The 19,860-nt window shown below is 42.7% G+C and overlaps 1 long non-coding RNA gene across 1 annotated transcript; it reads right to left on the bottom strand.

Annotated features, from left to right (window-relative positions):
• Positions 1 to 7,933: 7,933 nt before the first annotated feature.
• Positions 7,934 to 10,784, bottom strand: LOC117020544 (uncharacterized). The gene is made up of 3 exons (XR_004422718.1): positions 10,288 to 10,784; positions 8,333 to 8,540; positions 7,934 to 8,238 (listed from the first exon to the last, which is right to left on the bottom strand). It is a non-coding gene; the product is annotated as an uncharacterized LOC117020544 (long non-coding RNA).
• Between the last annotated feature and the right edge of the window lie 9,076 nt (positions 10,785 to 19,860).

Raw genomic sequence — 19,860 nt, 5'->3', positions numbered from 1 at the left:
ACCATGTATTAGTTTCCTGGTGCTGCTGTAACAAATTAACTTTCTGGCTTAAAACAGCACATATGTATTCTCTTACAGTTCTAGAGAACAGAAATCCAAAATCAGTGTTAGTGAGCTACAATCAAGGTGTCAGCAGGGCAGGTTACTTCCAATGGCTCTAAGGGAGAATCGGTTTCCTTCCCTTTTCCAGCTTCCAGAGGCCACCTGCATTTCTTATGACCTCCTTTCTACATCTTCAAAGCCAGCATCATAGCATCTTCTCGCTCTCTCTCTGACTCTGACCCTCCTGTTTCCCTCTTATTAAGTCCCCTCATAATTAGATTGGGCTCATCTGGATAACCCAGGTAATCTCCCCATCTCAAAATCCTCAATTTAATCACATCTACAAAAATTTCTTTTACCGTCTAAGGCAGGGGTGTCCAAACTGCGGCCCGCAAGCCAACTGCATCCTGCAATCCATTTTTAATTGGCCCGCAGCAAATTCCAAAAATATATTTAGTTTACTTAAATAAACCAGGTGAGGCAATACGTACTTCACCTCGAGTGAGTGGCCCGGCTGTTTGTGTATTTTACCGCAGATGGCCCTTGGTGAAAACCGTTGAGAAAAGTTTGGACACCCCTGGTCTAAGGTAATATATGTCCACGTTCAGGGAATTAGGATAAGAATCCCTGGGGGTGGAGGGAGGCTGGAGGGGCACTATTCAGACCATAACAACATGGATTCATTTTGCCTGATTTTGAACTTTGTGTATATGGAATCATACACTCCTTTAATGGTATCTTTTGATTTTAAAAGTTTAAAATTCTTGAGTAGTCTAATTTAGCAATCTTTTACTTTAAGATGAGTGCTTTTGTGTCTTTTTTAGAGAAATATATGCCTACCCGAAATAATGAAGATATTGTATGTTTCTTCTAGTTGCTATAGTATTTTACCTACCTATTTAAACCAATGGTACACCTAAAATTAGTTTTTGTGGCTGGTGTGATGTAGTTATTAAGATTCGTATTTTCCTGACATGGACACCTAAATGACTCAGCATGATTTGGAAAAGACTGCCCTTCCTTCACTGGTCTGCACTGCCACTTTTGTCTTACTCAAACATCTGTTTTAGCATCATAACACATTGTCTTAATTACCGTAGTTTTAAAATAAATCCAGACCACTGGTGCAAGCTCTCCAATTTTGTCCTTCTTCAAGATTGTCTTGGCCATTCTTGGCCTTTTACATTGTTATATAAATTTTAGAATCAGTTTACTAATTTCTTGGAATTTGATTGGAACTGCACTGAATCTATAGATTATTTAGGAGAGCATCTTTACAATGTTGAGTTCCCTACTGCCTGAACATATAGTTGGGTTTTCTTTAACTTAGCTCAATAACATGTTATTATATTTGCACAAAAATGTTGCACATTGTCCATTCCTAAGTATTTAATATTTTATACTATTGTAATGATGTAATATCATTTCAAATTTTCATTTTCTGATTATTTTTGGTATACAGAAATAAAATAGATTTTTTTAACATTGATCTTGTCCAGCTATCTTGCTAAATTCATTTACTGATTTATATAGTTTGTAGGTTCTTTCGGATTTGGATTTTCTCTGTATAGCTTTATCTATATAAATAATATGTATACACACATATTCACATATATTTCTATATATTATCCATGATGCTGATGAATAATGGCAGTTTTATTTCTTCCTTTTTCACCCTGAAACCTATTTCTTTTTTTTCTTTTTCTTTTTGGCTTATTGCACAAGCTATGAGCCTCCAGTCCAGTGTTGAATAAATGTCATGGTAACAGACATCCTTGTCTCATTTCCAAAGTAGGGGATTATGATGTTTGCTATAGGGTTATTTTTGGATGCCCTTTATAGAATAAAGGAAGTTCCTTATATTTCTAGTTTGCTACAATTTTTTAAAAAATCATGAATGAATGTTGAATTTGGTTCAATTTTTTTCTGTATCTATTGAAATGGTCATAAGATCTCCCCCTTTATTCTGTTCATGTGGCAAATTACATTAATTGAATTATCTTAGCTCTTCATTTTAAATAATACTAGACTTACAGAAGAGTTGCAAAAATAGAGTTCCCTTACACCCTACACCCAGCTGCCCTTAATGCTCGTTTTATATAACCAGATGACAGTTACCAAAATTTAAATAATTAACACTGTACAATACTTGTAGCTACAGCTACACTACGTTATTTATTCAGATTCTAGTAGTTTTTCCACTAATGTTCTTTCCCTATTTCAGGATTTCATACTGCATTCAGTTGTCATGTCTACATTGTGATTTCTAAGTATCTTTAGTCTGCTGTAATCTGTGACAGCTCCTCGGTCCTTCCTTGTTTTTCATGATCGTGACACTTTTGAAGAAAATTGGCCAGATGTTTTTTAGAATATCTTTTTATTTAGGTGCGTCTGATGTCTTCACATGATTAGACTGAAGTTTTTCATTTTTTGAAAAATATACTACAGCACTAATGTGTTCTTCCCAATGTATCACATCAGGGGATACATGATATGTCTTATTATAGTGATGGTAACTTTGATCACGTGGTTCAAGTAGTATCTGCCAACATCAATTGAGTTTTGAATGTTAAACTTTCCTTATATTCTCTAGATAAGTTCAAATTGGTTAAAATATATTTTTCATATATTTTAGGCTAATGTTTTGAATAGGATGTTTGCATATATGTTTATGAGAGTTTGGTCTGTAATTTTCTTTTCTTGTAATATCTTTTTTTATATCAAAGTTAAGCTGGCTTCATATAATAAGGCAGTAACTGTTCCCTGTTTATTCTCTGGGTGAGTTTATGTTTATGTAAGATGGTTGCTATTTCTTCCCTAAATGTTTGAAGAATTCATTGATGAAGTCATCTGAGCTTGGAGTTTCCCTTGAGGGAAGGTTTTAAATTATAGATTCCATAGATACAGGACTATTTAGATTTCTGGTTTTCTTTGTCTCACCTTTAGTACAGTGTCTTTTGCAAAGAATTTATCCATTTCATATTTTCAAATTTATTGGCAGAAATTTATTCATAATATCCTTGCATTCTCTTTTAAATAGCTGTATGACCTGTGATGAACTGCTCTTTTTCATTCCTGATATAGAAACTTTGTTTTCTCACTTTTTTCTTGATTATTCTCGCAATAGGCTAATCAATATTATTGATCTTTCTGTAGAAGCAACTTTTGGTTTTGTTGATTCTCTCATTGTATATTTATTTACTATTTCATTAATTTTCTGCTTTTATCTTATTATGTCCTTCTACTTTCTTGGGTTTAATTTGCTGAGTTTTTTTTCCCCTAATTTCTTGAAATAGATTCTTACATAATTGACTTTCAGCCTTTCTTCCTTTTTAACATGTGCATTTGAAGCCATAAATTGCTGTCCATGCCTAAGCACACCTTTTACCAAATCCCATCCTTTGATATGTTATATTTTCATTGTCATTTACTTAAAATATTTTCTCATTTTTCTTCAATCCACAGGTTATTTAGAAGTGTATCACTTAACTTCTAAAAAGGTGGGATTTTTCTAAGTATCTTTTGTAATTGATATCTAGCTGAATTTTACTATGGTCATAGAACCATAAATTCTTCCAGAGAGTAGAAAAGAAGGCTTTCTACACATTTTATGAAGGTAGTTTAACCTTATTACCAAAACTTGACAAAGATATTATGTAGGGGAAAAAAAGAAAGGAAAAGATTATTTAAATCTTCTGAAATTTGTTGAGATTTGTTTCATGCACCAACATACTATCAGTTTTGTAAATGTGCCATGTGTACTCAAAAGTTTTAAAGTGTATTCTGCAGTTGTGTGCAATATCCTATAAGTGATAATTAGATCAACGTTTCGTTTGTTAATTGTGTTGTTCAAATCTTTTATATGCCTGTGATTTTTCTCCCTTTTTGTTCTAAAAGTTAGTGAGAGAAGTGAAAGGTGTATTAAAATTTCCCATTATAATTGTGAATTTGTCTTTTTTCTTTTTAGTTCTGATCTGTCAATTTTTGCTTTACAAAATTTAAGGATGTGTTATTAGGTGCAATTTAGCATTGTTATATCTCCCTGTGGAGTGACATTTTTATCCTTATGAAATGTACTTTTTTTATCTCTTGCAAAGCTTCTTGCCTTAAACATTACTTTGTCTGATATTGGCATAGACATACCAATTTTCTTTTACTTAGAAATACACTTTTGTCTTCCTTTTACTTTCATTCTTTCTGCATGCTTGTATTTGGGAGCAGTATGTGTGTATTTTTAATTCAATCTGATAATCTTTGTCTTTTAATTAGAGTAGTTAATCTGTTTACATTTAATACACTTACTGACATATTTGGGTTTAAATCTACCACCATATTTGTTTTCTAATTGTTATATTTGTTCTGTTTTCTTTTCCCCCTCTTTCTTACCTTCTTTTGGATTAATCAAGTATTTTTTTATTATTCTATTTCCCTCTTCTATTGTTGATTCTATTGTTGATAGTAAGTTGTTGATTCTTTTAATATCCTTTTATTGGTTACCCTAGACCTAAAGATTATAATATGCATCATTGACTTATTAAAGTCCAATATAAATTAGTACTTTTTTCCAATTTCTGGATGTTAAGTACATTGGATACTTTAACTCCTTTTTCTTACTTCTTATATTTTCTGTATTGTTGCATGTTTTAATTCTACATTATTCTAACTCTCTCAAGATTTTATACGGTCAATATTAATTTAGATTTCCCCATGTGTTTAAAATTTACAGTGCTCTTCATTCCTTTCTGCATCTTATTGCTTCCATCTAGGATTCTTTTCCTTCTATCTGAAAACTCTGTTTAGTTCTTCCTTTAGTTTGTTGGCTAGCTATAAATCATCTCAATTTTTATTTGGCTGGAAATTTCTTTATTTCATTTTCACTTTTAAATGATACTTTCTCTGGGTATAGAATTTTAGGTTAGCAGTTCTTTTCTTTTAGCCTTTGAGTGTCCTTTCATTACTTTTTAGCTTCCATTGTTTTTGTTGAAAGATTGGCTGTTTTATTATTGTGTCTCTGAACAAAATATTTTATTGTTTTTGGCTTGTTTCTTTTCACACTAACTGCTTTTACAGTTTTTTTCTCAGCTGTTTTACTATGATGTGCCTGGCTGTGGCTTTCTTTGTATTCACTCACTTGGAGTTTGTAGCACTGTTTGAATCCATGGCTTTATATAATTTGTCAGTTTGTAAATCCTCAGATTATTTTCTCTTCAAATATTGTTTATGCTACATTATTTGTCACCTTTTCTTCCAGGACTCTAATTACATAAATGTTTACATTGGGCCTCATATATCTCTTAGGCTCTTTTCTGTATTTCCTAAATATTTTATCTTGCTATAGTGGTAGTCAAGTCTGCATATTTTCTTCTGGCCTATACTCAAGTTCATGAACCATCTCTTCAGTTGTGTCTAATCTTCTTTTAAACTCTTCCATCAAGTCCATCAAGTTCTTAATTTCAGTCCTAGAATTTTCATTTGATTCTTTTTATAATAGGGTCAGTATATCTGGTTAAATTGTAACTTTTTTTTTTCCTTTGTTTTTCAGTCATTTGGTCCTATCTCCTGGCATGCCTTGTATTTTTTTCTTTTTAATTCCAGACACTACAGCACGGTTTTGTTTTGTTTTGTTTTTCCTGCCAGAAAAATTGTAGTGATAATTTAAAACTCTGGATGATAGGATCTTCCTCCAAAGAAAATTTGGTTTTCTTCTGGCAGGCAATTAGCTAGTAAAAATCTCCTTAATCTAATCTGAGATTAAATTGATTCAGATCTAAGTTTCAGTTTATGTGAGTGCTAGTCTATTTTCAAGATAGCTTTACTACCAGGGTGCAGTCCTCCAAAGTTCCCAGCTGAAAGACTAGAATGTTTATAAGAACTTTTCCTTTGGAAAAGCCTTAAATCCCCATTTTTGTCTCCTCATCCCTGTGAGACTGCCAACAGTCCTGCTCAGCATCTCTGGACTTATCAGAATTAGCAAATGCATCATGGAGAAAGTAGCTACATATGTCAAGCTGCTCACTTCTCTGTGTTTCTTTTTTCTCTAGCACCTTAGTAGCTCTCTGATGCTTTCAAATAAATGTTTCTCACTTTTTAAAAATTCTAGGCTTTTCTAGTTGTTCTCATACAGAGGATTGGTTTGACACAAACTAGTCCATCATGACTGTAGGCAGAAGTCTCCCCCGAAGGAGTTTATAACTAAGTATGTATAAGTACTGCTCTATTTTATCACCCTTGTTTCCTGCCCTTGAGGAACTTTAGCTTTAAAACTCAGTCCCAGCTGCTATGAAGAAAAATATCAGTGGCCGGCCTGGTGGCTCAGGTGGTTGGAGCTCCGTGCTCCTAACGCCAAAGGCTGCAGTTCAATTCCCACGTGAGCCAGTGCCAGATGGCTCAGTTGGTTGGAGTGCAGGCTCTCAACCACAAGGTTGCTGGTTCTACTCCCGCAAGGGATGGCGGCAACTGGACCTGGAGCTGAGCTGCACCCTCCACAACTAAGATTGAAAGGACAACAACTTGACTTGGAAAAGTCCCGGAAGTACACACTGTTCCCCAATAAAGTCCTGTTCCCCTTCCCCAATAAAATCTTTTAAAAGAAAAGAAAAATATCGGGATAACAAAAATAATTGAGGCCTTAGATATTGAGTATTATTTTTCAAGCAATATCTTATAATAGCAACAATAATAACAGCTAACAATTATTATTTACTCTGGGCCATGTAATGTCCTAGCACCTGACATGCATTAATTCATTTAATGGGATAAAATAGAGTCTAACACTGTCCATATTCCTCAATAACAGAATTTGAGCAAGGGTGAGTCATGGGTGAAAATGACATATAATTCAAAAACATAGCCAAGGCCCAATAAGGAAAAAACTTAGACATTGTCAAGGCTATCAGAATACAGGGAATACATGGGCAAGAAGATAATTAATAAGCCTCAAACTACTTTCCAACTAGTCTTTTCCAGTGGGAACTCCTAAAAATGTCAGTTTACAGCAAAAGACTATTGAGGAAGTTTTTCTTCCACTTGTGTGCTTCCTAATGGAGATGAAGAAATGTCTAAAGTAAGTAGTAAAAATGAAGTAACAGGAAGAGAAGAGGAGAGAATAACCAAGAACTATGTCACTGGCCCTGAGTATCAAGAATCAGCTGTATTCGCATTCAGCAGACAGCAAATAATTGCAGGTTTGGGCCAGAATTAGGTGACAGATATGAGACAAGAATAGAATGGGGGTGATATGGTATTGATGGTTCAAGATGCTGCCAAAGAGAAGTGAAAGGCATATTTAGGCTAGTTGCCCAGAAAAGCAGAAATGTACACTAGACACCAAGCATAGAGCATAGACTATGGCAATCCCAGTCTAACTTCAGCTCTCAGCCAGACATTCTCCAAAGCCTGATATTCCTCATCCTTACGCCTAGGTAATAAGCAGTGTGGGCCTCATTCTTGCTGTTGGATAAAATTTTATGTAGCTCCCCCTGTACTCCAGAGAATTTTGTTTCCACCAGTGGAAGCACTCCACGGTGGATGAAGCACAGGCTGTAGAATGAGCCTGACATGGTTCAAATCTTGGCCCTAACTGCCATCCGAGTGACATTGGACACATTATTTAACCTCTGAGCCTCATTGTGAAATAGGAATGATGATAATAATAGTTATCAAGATGACATGAGATAATGCTAGTGAAGTGCTTGGCAAAGAAATATAAGTGAAATAAATGTTGGCCATGGCTATTACTTAACTTAATTTAGGGTCCTGCTTTGTGTAGGAAGATCTTATACTATTCTCATCTATCACATTTCCTCATCTGAGAGGCAGCCTCAGGAGGGTTGGGGGAGGGGAAGGAAGAGACGGAAAACCCAGGAGCTTCCTTAGTTTCATGGGTGAGCATAAATTTAATCCAACAAGAACAGTACTCCTAAGGCTCATATCTAGATGTTTTTGGAGACATGTTGCAAACTGTATCAATATGGGTGGTCATTAGCCAGGGTCCCGGTTCTCCTTCCTCCCCAAGAGGAAACTTTCTATTTCAGAGACATCAGACGCTTCAACTTCCCCCGTCTACGCTTGCAGAAATACTCAGGCTGCGATGGCCTTCCATGGCCTTTGGCGGATCAGGAATAGACGATGCCTCCCCACTCTTGTGATCAGGACTGTGCCTCCATGAAGCTCGAAGACCTCTGCTCACCAAAATCTCTTCTCGGTAAAGTACAAAACATCAGTGATTTAGCTCTTAATGTGAACTGAATTCATGTGTCTTACCCAAGTGAATTTGCAATTTATGTCTTACCTTCGCTCTGGAATGATAGGCTTGTGTTCCCACGACAGCAAAGAAATAGCAAGACGAAGGGGAGATCTCGCAGACAGCCATCCACGGAGTCCGAAGACCCCCCTCCCCACTGCCAGTTCTCATGTGTGGCTTTGGGTAATTTATTTTTCCTCTGTTGTCCTCAATGTCCTCATTAAAGGGTCTTTAAAGTCCCTTCCAGCTCTGAAACCTGTATTATGAGAGTGGTTTTAGTTGGATGACCTGCAACAGGCCCAGAAATCACTTACTGGCACATACAGCCATCCTACACCTGACCTGCCCCAGGAAGCTTTGAACACATCCAGTGTGCCCTCTCACCTGCCCCTCCCCCAGCCCCAAGTGGGTCCCCCACCTTAAGGACAGGGCCTTTCATGGACCAAGCTTTGAGGGTGGTGGTAACCCAGCCCCCACTCCAGCCTTGCTGTGCAGCCCCCTTCCTTCCCCTCTCCTCCAAATCCCCATTTCCTGTCTAGCAGATTTAGGATGCAGTTCAAAGAAGGAAGGATGATATAACTGCTTTCCTGCTCCCTCCTTCTCCCAACTGACTTAGTTTCACTGGCTGGGGGCCAAGCCGTTTTGTTCTCCACAGCCTCCCATATGTAAAAATACTCCAGGCCCCAGCCCTCCTGCCTGTGACATGGCGTCAGCTCCCAAACCCCACTGGTCAGGCTTGGCTCGTGGGCGGGAGGCAGGCAGCCCTGCGCAGCGCTGGAGTCTAATTAAGTACTGAGGAAATAAACCATGGGCTTCAATTTTAGCTCTGAAAATAGCTAGGGCCCAGGATTCCTCTCTCTGGCCTGAGCTGTGAGACTTGTCCTCTCGCTGTGTCCTCCAGCGCCGGGGGTTTGGGGTTTGTGAGGGGAAACTCAGCGGGGAGGAGAGGACAGGGATTTGAGAAGCAGAGGGAATCCCCGGAGGCTTGGGGGTACAGAAGCCCGTGGGAGAATCAGACCTTAGAGAGAGGAAGACTGGACTGTTAGGTACCCTTCATCCCTACTTGGCATCCTAGCCCCTGCTTCTAGAATGTGTTGGCTGCCAGCCTGCAGGACATCTAGGAGTTCTGGGTCCCTCTGAATGCATCTCCAGAGCCCCATGTGGCCAAACATGCTACGCTCTAGCCAACGTTGAGGTAATTCTCCAGGAAGATAATAGAATATACGCCACAGTTTTGTGCATAATCAACCCTCTTGGGCAATAAGGAGGAGGGAAAACATCAACAAATGGATATGTGGAAATAAAAGCTGTGAGTCAACTGAATGTAACTGGCTCAAACTGGCTCCTGAGCATCTCCCTGTCCACCTCTCCACCTAGAAGGAGAGAAGTTAGCCTGGGGAGAGAGACGGGCAAGGAACGACCCTAACCAAACCAGTCATGGTGAAGCAGGGGTGCAGTCGGTGTGAACTATGGGATGTCCAGAGGGGTCATCACAGTTGTCGTCTGGGTTAAGTCCTTGGTCACTCACCCCATCCTAACTCTCACACTCTATCGCCATTAGCTGTCCGCCTCCCCATTAGACCATGGGCAGAGGCTCTCTGTATTCTCTCCTCTCCTCCTCCGTTCTCCGAGGCATAGCAGGTGCCTGCCCTAAATGCCTTTGTTCCTTTTCAGCCTCCCCTTTGTAACAGTCAGCACTGACTTTGCTTCATATTGTCATGAGCACTCTTACCTCTGCATCAAAAGGGCAAGATCAAGAACAAGCTGGATGAGTTCCACGAACAAGCCTACCCATGAACAGCTGCATTCCGCATGCCTGGGCCCACCCAGGGGGGACGCAGAACCGGGGTGAGGTCTCTGGTATCAATGTTGGCCGTGAAAGCCAACATCACATGTGCCTAACACTCAGCCAGCACGCACTGCTGCTGGGGAATAGTTAGAATAAAAAGGAACAAGACACTCAAAGGAAATCAAAGTCAGAGGGCAGGAATGAGGGCTCTTACCTGCCAGTCCTCTGGGAGAGTTTTCCTATCAGGGCAAAATTGCCAGGCAGGTGGTTCCCCTCCAGCTCATTCTTGGAGATACCTTCAGATTTCCTTCTCTTCAGATTCATTCAGCCCATCAACGTGTTTTGAGCAGCTACCATAGCTGCATGTGGTGGGTGCAGTGGGGACATGGCCCTGCCAGTAATGACAACACTGTATTGCACTAGGGAGGGGACAGAGGGCTGAGGGAAGACGGGGCAGAAGGCACCTATGACTGCCAGGCGGTCGTGGAAGGTTTCCCAGAGTGGGTGGAGGGGAGTCAGGCCTCCAGGCTCACTACCTTTCTGCTTCTCTCCCTCCGCTTCTCCAACCTGGCGGCTCTCACTGTCTTTGTAAAGGCTCTGTGCTGTCAGAGAACAGGGTTCATTCCCCAGAGTGCTCTGGCCCTCTGGGCTCCGGCTTTGGGCTTTCACGTGCCACCTCAGAGCCCAGCTGTTCCGAACACAGCCCCTTCTCTTGTGGAATCTGAGGCCAGAATACAGGCGACACTGGGGCAATAATAAGAATTGCTAAGAAGGGGGAGGGAGTGGAAGTGGCAGAGGAGAAACACCGCTTTACCCTCAAGCCCCACCCTGCGGGTAACTGTCTCAACCCCTAACTGTGCTTGCGGAGGCACAGCTCAGTGTGGCCAAACCACAAAGTCCCCATTTGGAAGATCCCGTTTCCTAACCACCTTGGCCCAACATCAATAGCAATAGCCCCACAAGGAGTGGCCAGCCATTTACTGTAGAACCACCAGCGCCACGGCTCAAAACCCAAGTTCAGACACGAAGAACACCCCTCTGGAGTGTAAAATCAAGTTCAGAAATAAGAAAAACAAAGTTTTCAGCCCAACTTTCCTCCACAGGAGACACCCTCACGCCCCTCCTTGCAGCTGCCTAGCCCTCCTTCCTGGGCTGGCCCCTTATTAGCAACTAATGGTCCCCAGCTGTGCCAGCTTCCAGGCCGCTTCCTTAACCCCTTGCTTTCCTCTGTTGCTGCCAGAAAGACAAAAAAAAAAAAAAAAAATTAAGCCTCCAAAATCCCGTGCAGTGCTGAGAGGCAGAGGACACCCATTGCATGGAGTAAATGGTGCATGGTCTATGGTTTCTCCTAATAAACCAAAGTAGCAACAATTGCGGCCAGTATGCCTCACCCACTTGCTATTATTAGCTCTTCTGTCACCTCTCTCTCAGCAAACAACACTAGGAGCTAGGAATTGTTCCACCCATTTTATGAATGAGAACACTGAGGCCTTGTTAGCCAGCCAGGAGAGACATGATTGAAACTCGGCTCCGTTCTCTTTTTGCCCAACCTATCATTTACTTCGAGCAAGGTTTGGTTCTCAAATGTGAGGATTAAAGAGATAATGACCACCCTTGCTTTGTCCATCTGCAGAGGTTTTTAAAACTTTAAAACCAGAAAACACTAGGTTGAGAATCGAGAAAAGCTGGGTTTTTCTCCCCCAACCAAAGGGTCTTGTTGACTTTGGACAAGTGTCGGCCTCCTTGAGCTCCCACAACCTTATCTTCAAAACAGTGCAAGTAAAAATATCTGCCTTTCTTCCCTCTTGGGCTTGTTGGAAGATCAAATAGATCCAGTTGGGCCAAAGCATCGTAAACTATAAAGGACAATGACACTTGATGACACCCCATGGGACACAACACATTCTAAGCGCAGAGGGGCGGGTCCAGATGGTTTCAGAGTGAGTTTGGGGGCCTCACATTGCAAGAGCCTTTCATTTCATTTGCGAGAAACTTGAGCTGACAATCATCACGGAAGATGTAAAGTTTCCAGGGCCCCACCCTGGTGATCTGATCCCCTGGATCTGGGGTGAACCCCAAAGTCTGAATTTTAAACAAGCTTCCTAGGTTATTTTGGTTTGGGTGGTTAACGGTGCACATTTTGAGGCCCACTATTAGGGCTTTCATCATATGGGAATTAAGTTCCTTGATGAACAAACCCCTTTTATGCCTTTGTGTTTCCACCAGTAAAATGGGGACGATTCTCCAGTTTCCTGCTTCAAAGCAATCGGAGGTGGGAGGGCATTTAGGCACATGTTGGGGGTGCTCCAAGGTGTGACCTGCATTCCAGCAGGCGTGGCAGCATTAATGATCTGTTCCTCCAAGGCCTGTAGCCTGAACATCCTTTCCCGTAAGCTGGTATTTTGGAATTTACCCAACCTCTTGGGAAGTAATAGCTTTGACCTTAAGAGGATATTGTTAAAATGGAATTTTGTCTTTCTGAAATCTTTGAACTTTCTCACAGAAAGAAACTCGAGGCCAGAAGCGTGTCCTTCTGGGATGACCATCGTTCTGAGCTCTAGAACCTTCCAAAGAGAAGACAGGATGTGAACCTGGGTTCACCTCTCAGTTCCATCACTTACCGTTTTTGTGATGTTGGGCAAGTCACTTCATTTCTCAGAATCGCAAATCCTTACATTCAAATGCTTCAGGTGTAAAACGGGGCTGATACCTGTACTTTCTTTGCAGGGATATTTTGGGTTTGAAACATGCATGTGGAGGTATTTAGAGATGAAATGCTATGATGGCTGAACTTCAAGATTTGGCAAAAACAAAAACACATATATACATAAATACATGAAGCTAACATGGCAAATGTTAAAAATTGTTGAATACAGGTGATGGGTATAGGGGTAATCATTCTTTCAACTTTCCTGTAGGTTTGAACATTTTCATAAAACCAGGAAAAAGAGATGATGTATGTAAAGCCCATCGCAGAGTGCCTGTCAGTGAGTAGGTCTCAGTAGGTCCCAGAGCAGGGGAGGCGAGGATGGCAGGCCGGGAGGGGGTGGGGGGGCAAGAGGACAGAGGCTGCAGGCCGGTCCAGTGCAGGAGGAGCCCAGGCAGAGTGAGGAAGCCAGGGGCCTGGAAGCCCCGGCAATACCCCCCTCAGAGGGTGTGGGTGAGAACCGCCCTTCCTGTTCCCATCTCCAGAGAATCTGGGTGTGGGGGACGCATGCCTCACTTCAGTCTGGAGGCTCCGGGGCATGTTCCTTTCACTTTCCTCAGGGTTCTGAGAAGAACCATTTGGGCCGTTTTCAGGTGCTTCAGAGCCTCTTGGTTGGGAGGGAAATATGATAGAGCTCCTTCGATCCTCCAGCTTGTCTGCAATTTATAGCCCCTCTGACATACAAGAGTCTTGCTCAGTAGCTGTCCTGAGCACTGGAGTGCAAATGAACAGGGAGCAAAGCCACGAGGACAGCCCTGGAACTGGACAGCTGGTCTCCCTGCGCTGCAGCTCAGCCTGTGGCTGGACCTCATGGGTCTTCCACATCCCGTGGCATATACCCAACCTGGCTTAGGAAGACATATCTGTATCCTGCTGCTGCTGTAACAGATCACCACCAACTCAATGGCTTAAAACAACACAGATCTATTATCTTACGATTCTAGAGGTCAGAAGTCCAGAATGAGTGTCACTGGGCTAAAATCAAGCAGGTTTATCTTCCTTCTAGAGGCTCTAGGCGACATTCTGTTTTCTCATCTTTTCTGTCCAGAGGTGGCCCTCATTCCTTGGTTTGTGGCCCCTTCCTCCAGCTTCAAAGCCAGTCAAATCTCCTCACGATGCCTCTCTCGGGTTCCTCCAGCTCTTCTGTCTTTCTTGACTCCATTTAAGGACCGTTGGGTTGACACTGGGCAGATAATCTCCTTGTTATAAAGTTCACTAATAAGGCAACCTGCATTCCCCTGGCCATATAACCTAACACTCACAGGCTGCAGGGATTAGGACATGACATCTTCAGGGAACGTTTACTCTGCCTACTACAGAGGATGCCCCATAAATGATGTGCATTTATACTCGTCTTCCCGCCAGGGATTTTCACACTTTAGCATACTTTAGAATTGTAGAAAACAATGTTTGAAAAGACAGAATTTTAGGCCCCATCGGATTCTGATTCAGCACTTCTGGAATGGACCCAAGGAATCTGAATTTTTAGCAAGCTTCCTCATGCCTCCCTGAAACACATGACATGATCCAAGGAGCACATTTTGAAAAGTCTGCTTTCCTTGGTGTTTGGATAAAGTATAGTAGCTATATTTTAGAAACGTAATTACAAAATATATGATGTATGATTTATTGAGCAACTCCAGTGCACTAATAAATACAGCTAAGTTTAGCAAGCACGTAGTACATGCCAGCTACTGTTCTAAGCACTGTCCATTCATCGTCTCTAATCCTCACATAACACAATGAGGTGGGGGTATTAGCATCATCTCTATTTTGCAAACGAGAAAATGGAGACACAGAGGGCTAAGGACCATACCTAAGGTTATGCAGGCAAAGCCGGACGCCTATACATGTCCTTACTTTCCTTTTTCTAAAGCCTGAGCTCTAAACCACTAACTCTAGCACAGCGCGGGCACATAGTAGGTTCTCAATGAATATATATTGAATTACAGGGTGAATAAATGAGTAAGCATTTTGTATGCACCCGCCCTAATCCTCCGAGAGGTAGTACTCTTATCCCTGGGAAACAGACAAGGTCCAGAAGCTTGGCGAGAATGAGGTCCCATCACTGCGTGGGACCCCGAAGTCCATGTTTCTCACTACAGCAGGGGGCCTGGCCAGCGGCAGTACACGCACGCTCACAAAGGATGGCTTTCCCAACATGTGTTTATTCTTACACAAAAATCTTACTGCCATAAAAGTTACGTTGGCTATGAGTTCTGTAGCTAACAAGTGGCTTCTATCAACAAGAACTTAATTGTACAAAGTCAGGCCAGGATGGCAGCTCCACCACTCAGGGAAGAAAGTGTTTTTACTCCCCCAAAGGTACAGGAGCCCTGGGCAGACCAAGCCAGGGGGAGGCGGCCTGAGTCTTTACACATTGATGATAAGCATCCATCCCCCCAGGTATATTCTCTTCAATTCTTCTGCCAACACCTAGCAGGGCCCTGGGCTGGGAGGGATTTGTTGAGGAAATGCCATCAGAGCCAATCCTGGAGACAGAAAACTCAGAGGGTCAGAGGGCTAGTGGTCTCTCTCTCTCTCTCTCTCTCTCACACACACACACACACATACACACACACACACACACACACACGCTGGGGGACAGTTTTCTTCATTGCTTGGGTGGCTTCCAGGCTGCAGTCATTCCCTAAGCCCTTCAGACTAGCAGTGAATTGCCCTGGCCTCCTGTCTGCAGCCAACAGCGCTTCCAGCTGGGCCACTAGGTCCCTGTATCATCTCACTTCTTTGGGACAGAAACTGGGGAGACTCACTGTAACAGCAGCCGGAGGACAGGGCTAACATCTGTGTAGGGAGTACAACCTCCTCTGAACTGGACACTGCAGAACAAGTTCCTCTCCCCACTCTCCCTGCCACCCTGCCTCCCAGCTCCACCTCCTTCACCTCCTGTTCCCCTTTTCTCTCTTCCATCCATTTCCCTTTTTCCATTTCTTGAGTGTATGACTTTGGAGACCTGGGGCAGAGGGGTGGGTTGCAGCAAGAAACCATGAACCATTAAGGCCACTTCGGATGCTGCCTTAGTTTTCCTTCTGGAAAATGAATGTTATCATCCTTTGCCAGCTTCCGGACTCCCAGCCGTGTCTGTGGTTCTGATACTTGCTCTGTGGTTGGTAAACTGCGTGCCCCATTTCTGAGCTTGTCATCACAGCCTCGTGAAGCGCAGTGTTCACGAAGCAGACTTTGCAGATGGAGACAGAGAGAAACGACTCACTCAAGGCCTTGCAGCATTTAGAAGCAGAGCCAGGACCAGAAACAAGTCTTGCAGCCGTCTCTAGCCACGACCCTTGAGTTCTTTGTGGTGAAGATACGGATTTGACAGTACAGAGCACAGAGCACATGGCCCACGAGTGTGGCTCCTGCCAACAGATCCGGAAGAACCTCAAAGAAACTGAGCAGAAAACCTTACAAGTTGGTTACCTTTTATGGTTGATTCCTATGCAATCTAATTATACTGATGGGGCTTATTAATACGTTGGATTTTGTTTTATGTTTTTATGTGCTAATAAGCCAACACCCCACGGAGCGTGGCCCATGGCTGGGTGTCAAGAGAGAGGACTTTTGATGCAGAGCTTGTTGCTGACGTGCTGGAAGTGTGTGCAGCGCAGTTCATGGGCCTAACCCTCCCCCCAGCCTTGTCCCCACTACACAGATGAGAAAACAAAGGTCCCGAGAAGTTACCCAACTCGTCTGTGGCAAGGCTGGGTTCACATTAAGGTCTGCCCCATCCCAAAGTTGAGTTTTCCTCCCCTACTGCAGGACACCAGCCTCCACAGGGACAAAAAGGGCCTATTGGTAAGATGACTCAGTTTCTTCGTCTGTTGAAGCCTGTCTCTTGGATTTCGCATTCACTGATGAGAGGCCCCTCTCCCCGCAGGTGCCAACCTGCACAGCAGGGCAGGCGGATAGTTGGGGCACCAGCCCCGGGGAGAGTGGGAGAGGAGCACGTGGGGAGGAGCACGTCCCCTCTACTTGGGAGGAGGAGCCAGTCAGACCCATGAGGCCCCTGAGTCCCCGGAAAACGGCCTGCTCTGAAAGCTGGCAGCCTTGCCCAGGGGCACGGGTGGGTCAGCAGTGGCACTGCTCTCCCCATGCCCAGCCGGGCTACCCTCCAGCTGGTTGTGCAATCTTGCTATGAATAGGTCTAGGTGTATGGTTTGGTGCCAAAAGGACCAGACTTATTTCCTTCGGGTGACAACTGCCCTCTGGAATTCTGGGAGGTGAGGGAGTGCAGCTGTGAGGTCAGGCTGCTGACCCTGAGGCTGGGCGGTCCAAGCTGGTGGCGTGAGGGGAGGAGCCTGTGGCCAGACTGGATGGGCCGGTTGGCGGCGTGACTCCTCAGCGTGCTGGCACAGGGTGGGTATGCCACTTGGAGAGCTGAGAGCTGCTTCTCCCTCCCTAGCAGTCACCAGGCCGCGGTGAAGCTGCCTCCTAAGCCTCTCTCCCGTTCCCTACCTTTCACTCTCACCAGGCCCTCATGATCTTAGGTGTAGACTTAGAAAAAAGGAGCTTGGAGGGGGAGATGGAAAAACAGACTTGCAATTTAATGTTTAAAACATTGAAAATACAAGGCTGTAGAAAAACAGGGATTCTCATGTATTATTGGGGTTGTGAGCTGGTACATTGGAGGACAATTTGGTTAATCGCTATCAAAATTGCAAATGTATATATAGCCTTTGGCCCAGCAATTCCACATTTGGGCATTCATCCTACAAAGATTCTTGCACGTGTATGTAATATATGTATAAGGTTATTTACTGCAGTGTTGCTGATAGTAACAAACACTTAGAAACAATTCAATGCCCAGTATTTATCAATATGGGATTACTGGTTAAATGAATTATGATGCATTAGTACAATGCAACACTAGGTAACTATAAAAATATCTCTTATCCTATCTCAGTTGCTTTCTTACTCAGAAGGTAAGAGAACAAAATGTATGCAGTGAATGGTCAATTCACAATCTGAAAACACTGAACTATGCATGCTGTAAAGTACCTGGGCTTTACATCATAATTTTCTAATATTTGGTTGTTTGCTAATTTAATGGTATTTTAGTAAATCCGGATTAAAATAAGTCGTTGACTATTAATAAAAAAAAATAAAGGACAAATTTGTCACAGAGTTTTAACAATTTAAATAAAAACTTTTTAGCTACTTAAAAAAAAAAAAATCTCGTGTGAGAAAATCATTAACAAACCAAGATGCCAGACGGGGTATAATGTACTTTTTGTGTAAAAGGGGAAATAAGACTCTGTGTTTGTATTGATTGTAAATGCGTAAGAAATTCTGGAAGGATACACAAGAAACGTTGGGGTGACAGTAACTTGACAGAGAACCAGACAGGGATGGGGAAAAAAACATCCCGAGTGTATCTATATGCTTTCTGGTTTTTGAATCCTCTGAAGGCATTACCTTTCAAAATATTTAAAAACACAGTGCAATAAAATGAAGATAATTTTGACCAAAAATACCCACCCCATAACCCAATTGCCAGCATACTACGGACTTTGTCTTCTGGGGACACGTCCCCCTGAAGAACCCCCTTCATACTTGGGGAAGTTAGCCAATGGGAGCTTGGTGGGAAGAAGAGCCCCTCCCCCTACTGGAAGGGCCTGGGACTCTGCCAGCTGGGGCTTGAGTGGCAGGTGGCTCAAGTGCTCTCTGACTTTGAATTTGGAGGGAATGACCAACAAACAATTATAGGTTATTCACGGTGGCAGCAGCGAGCTCCTGAGTCCATCGTCGAGGCCCAAAGTGTCCAGGACACAAGAATTATTTCAATTTTTGTATTTTCTTAGTACCTCTCTCTCCAGCCAGCTTACACTGGCATGTTTTTCTTTTTCTTGTATCAGTGTATAAGGTTGTAAGAGCAATAGATAACTGCATTTCTAATAGTGTATCTAATAGGAGCATTTTCTACGTATAGGAATCATTTTAACAGATGCATAATATTCCTTTGTTCTGATTAGGTATTTCCTATACTATGACAGTCGAGATGTTAATAGTAGAAAATCACAGAAATCGAAGAAGTTATGAAAACACCACCCCCCGCCCCCACCCCCATCTCCCTACCTTTTCGTGTCTCACGGGAGTGGACAAGGGATGGAGAGGGTCTGGCAGGTAGTGAATTCTACCTTCCTCCACCTTTGACCACTGTATTCCAGTTTGGCGTGGGTGACGTGGCTGATACATGTCACATTTGCTGGCTTCAAGGTTTGCCCTCATTACTTAAACAGCTGCAAAATCAAATCCCTAAAATATTTGAGATTAGTCCAAAGTATCCCTCTTCTAAAGAAGCTGAAGCAGGGAGAGTCAGCAAGAATTAGTTCTTCATTCATCAAGGCCCAGCAGACAGATTATACCTAGAGTACAAACTCACGGAAAGCAGGCCCAGGTCTTAGTTCTTTCGTTGACCGTCCCAGGGGCCGGCCTGCTGCCACAGTTGAGACTGATTTAGTTACTGCTGATCATTAACTTTACTGACTTTCTGGTTGAATTTTTACTTGGTTTGGGAGCACTCTCTACTGAGAACCGTGTGGTACCTGGTATGGATTTCCATCCTTAACCTTTTGGGAGACAGAATCAAAATTGGGAAATAATCTCACATGAAAAAATGAAATGTTTTCCCAGTTGGCTTGGGTATTAGAAGATGGTGAGGTTTTCACCTTTATAGGTAATTAAAACAACAGTAAGGACAAACTTATGAAAGCACGACTCTCTGCCAATGTAGACTTTATCCCAAAGGGCAAACGACAACTTTTTATCTACTTGATCTAAGAATCCATCGTGTTGCTTGGGACTTTGAACCCAATCCTAGGGGGTTTCTAAAAGCTGAATACTTTTTATAACGTGTCTATTAAAATGAAAAATACAACCCAGGATACTAGGAATAGCTTTACAATAGGGTGGAGTTCTCCCCAACGTGACCGAGAGGCCCTAAATATACACCCTGAGGAAATATTTATGCTGCTCCCATCAGAAGCCCTACGTATTGTGTTTGACTTTCGATGCACAGGAGGGCACTGCCCATGGCCGACGCCTGTCTGCTGGACTCACGTG

The sequence above is a fragment of the Rhinolophus ferrumequinum genome, chromosome 3 (assembly GCF_004115265.2).
Source record: "Rhinolophus ferrumequinum isolate MPI-CBG mRhiFer1 chromosome 3, mRhiFer1_v1.p, whole genome shotgun sequence".
Taxonomy (NCBI): Eukaryota; Metazoa; Chordata; class Mammalia; order Chiroptera; family Rhinolophidae; genus Rhinolophus; species Rhinolophus ferrumequinum.
This window is presented reverse-complemented; position numbering and strand designations above follow the sequence as displayed.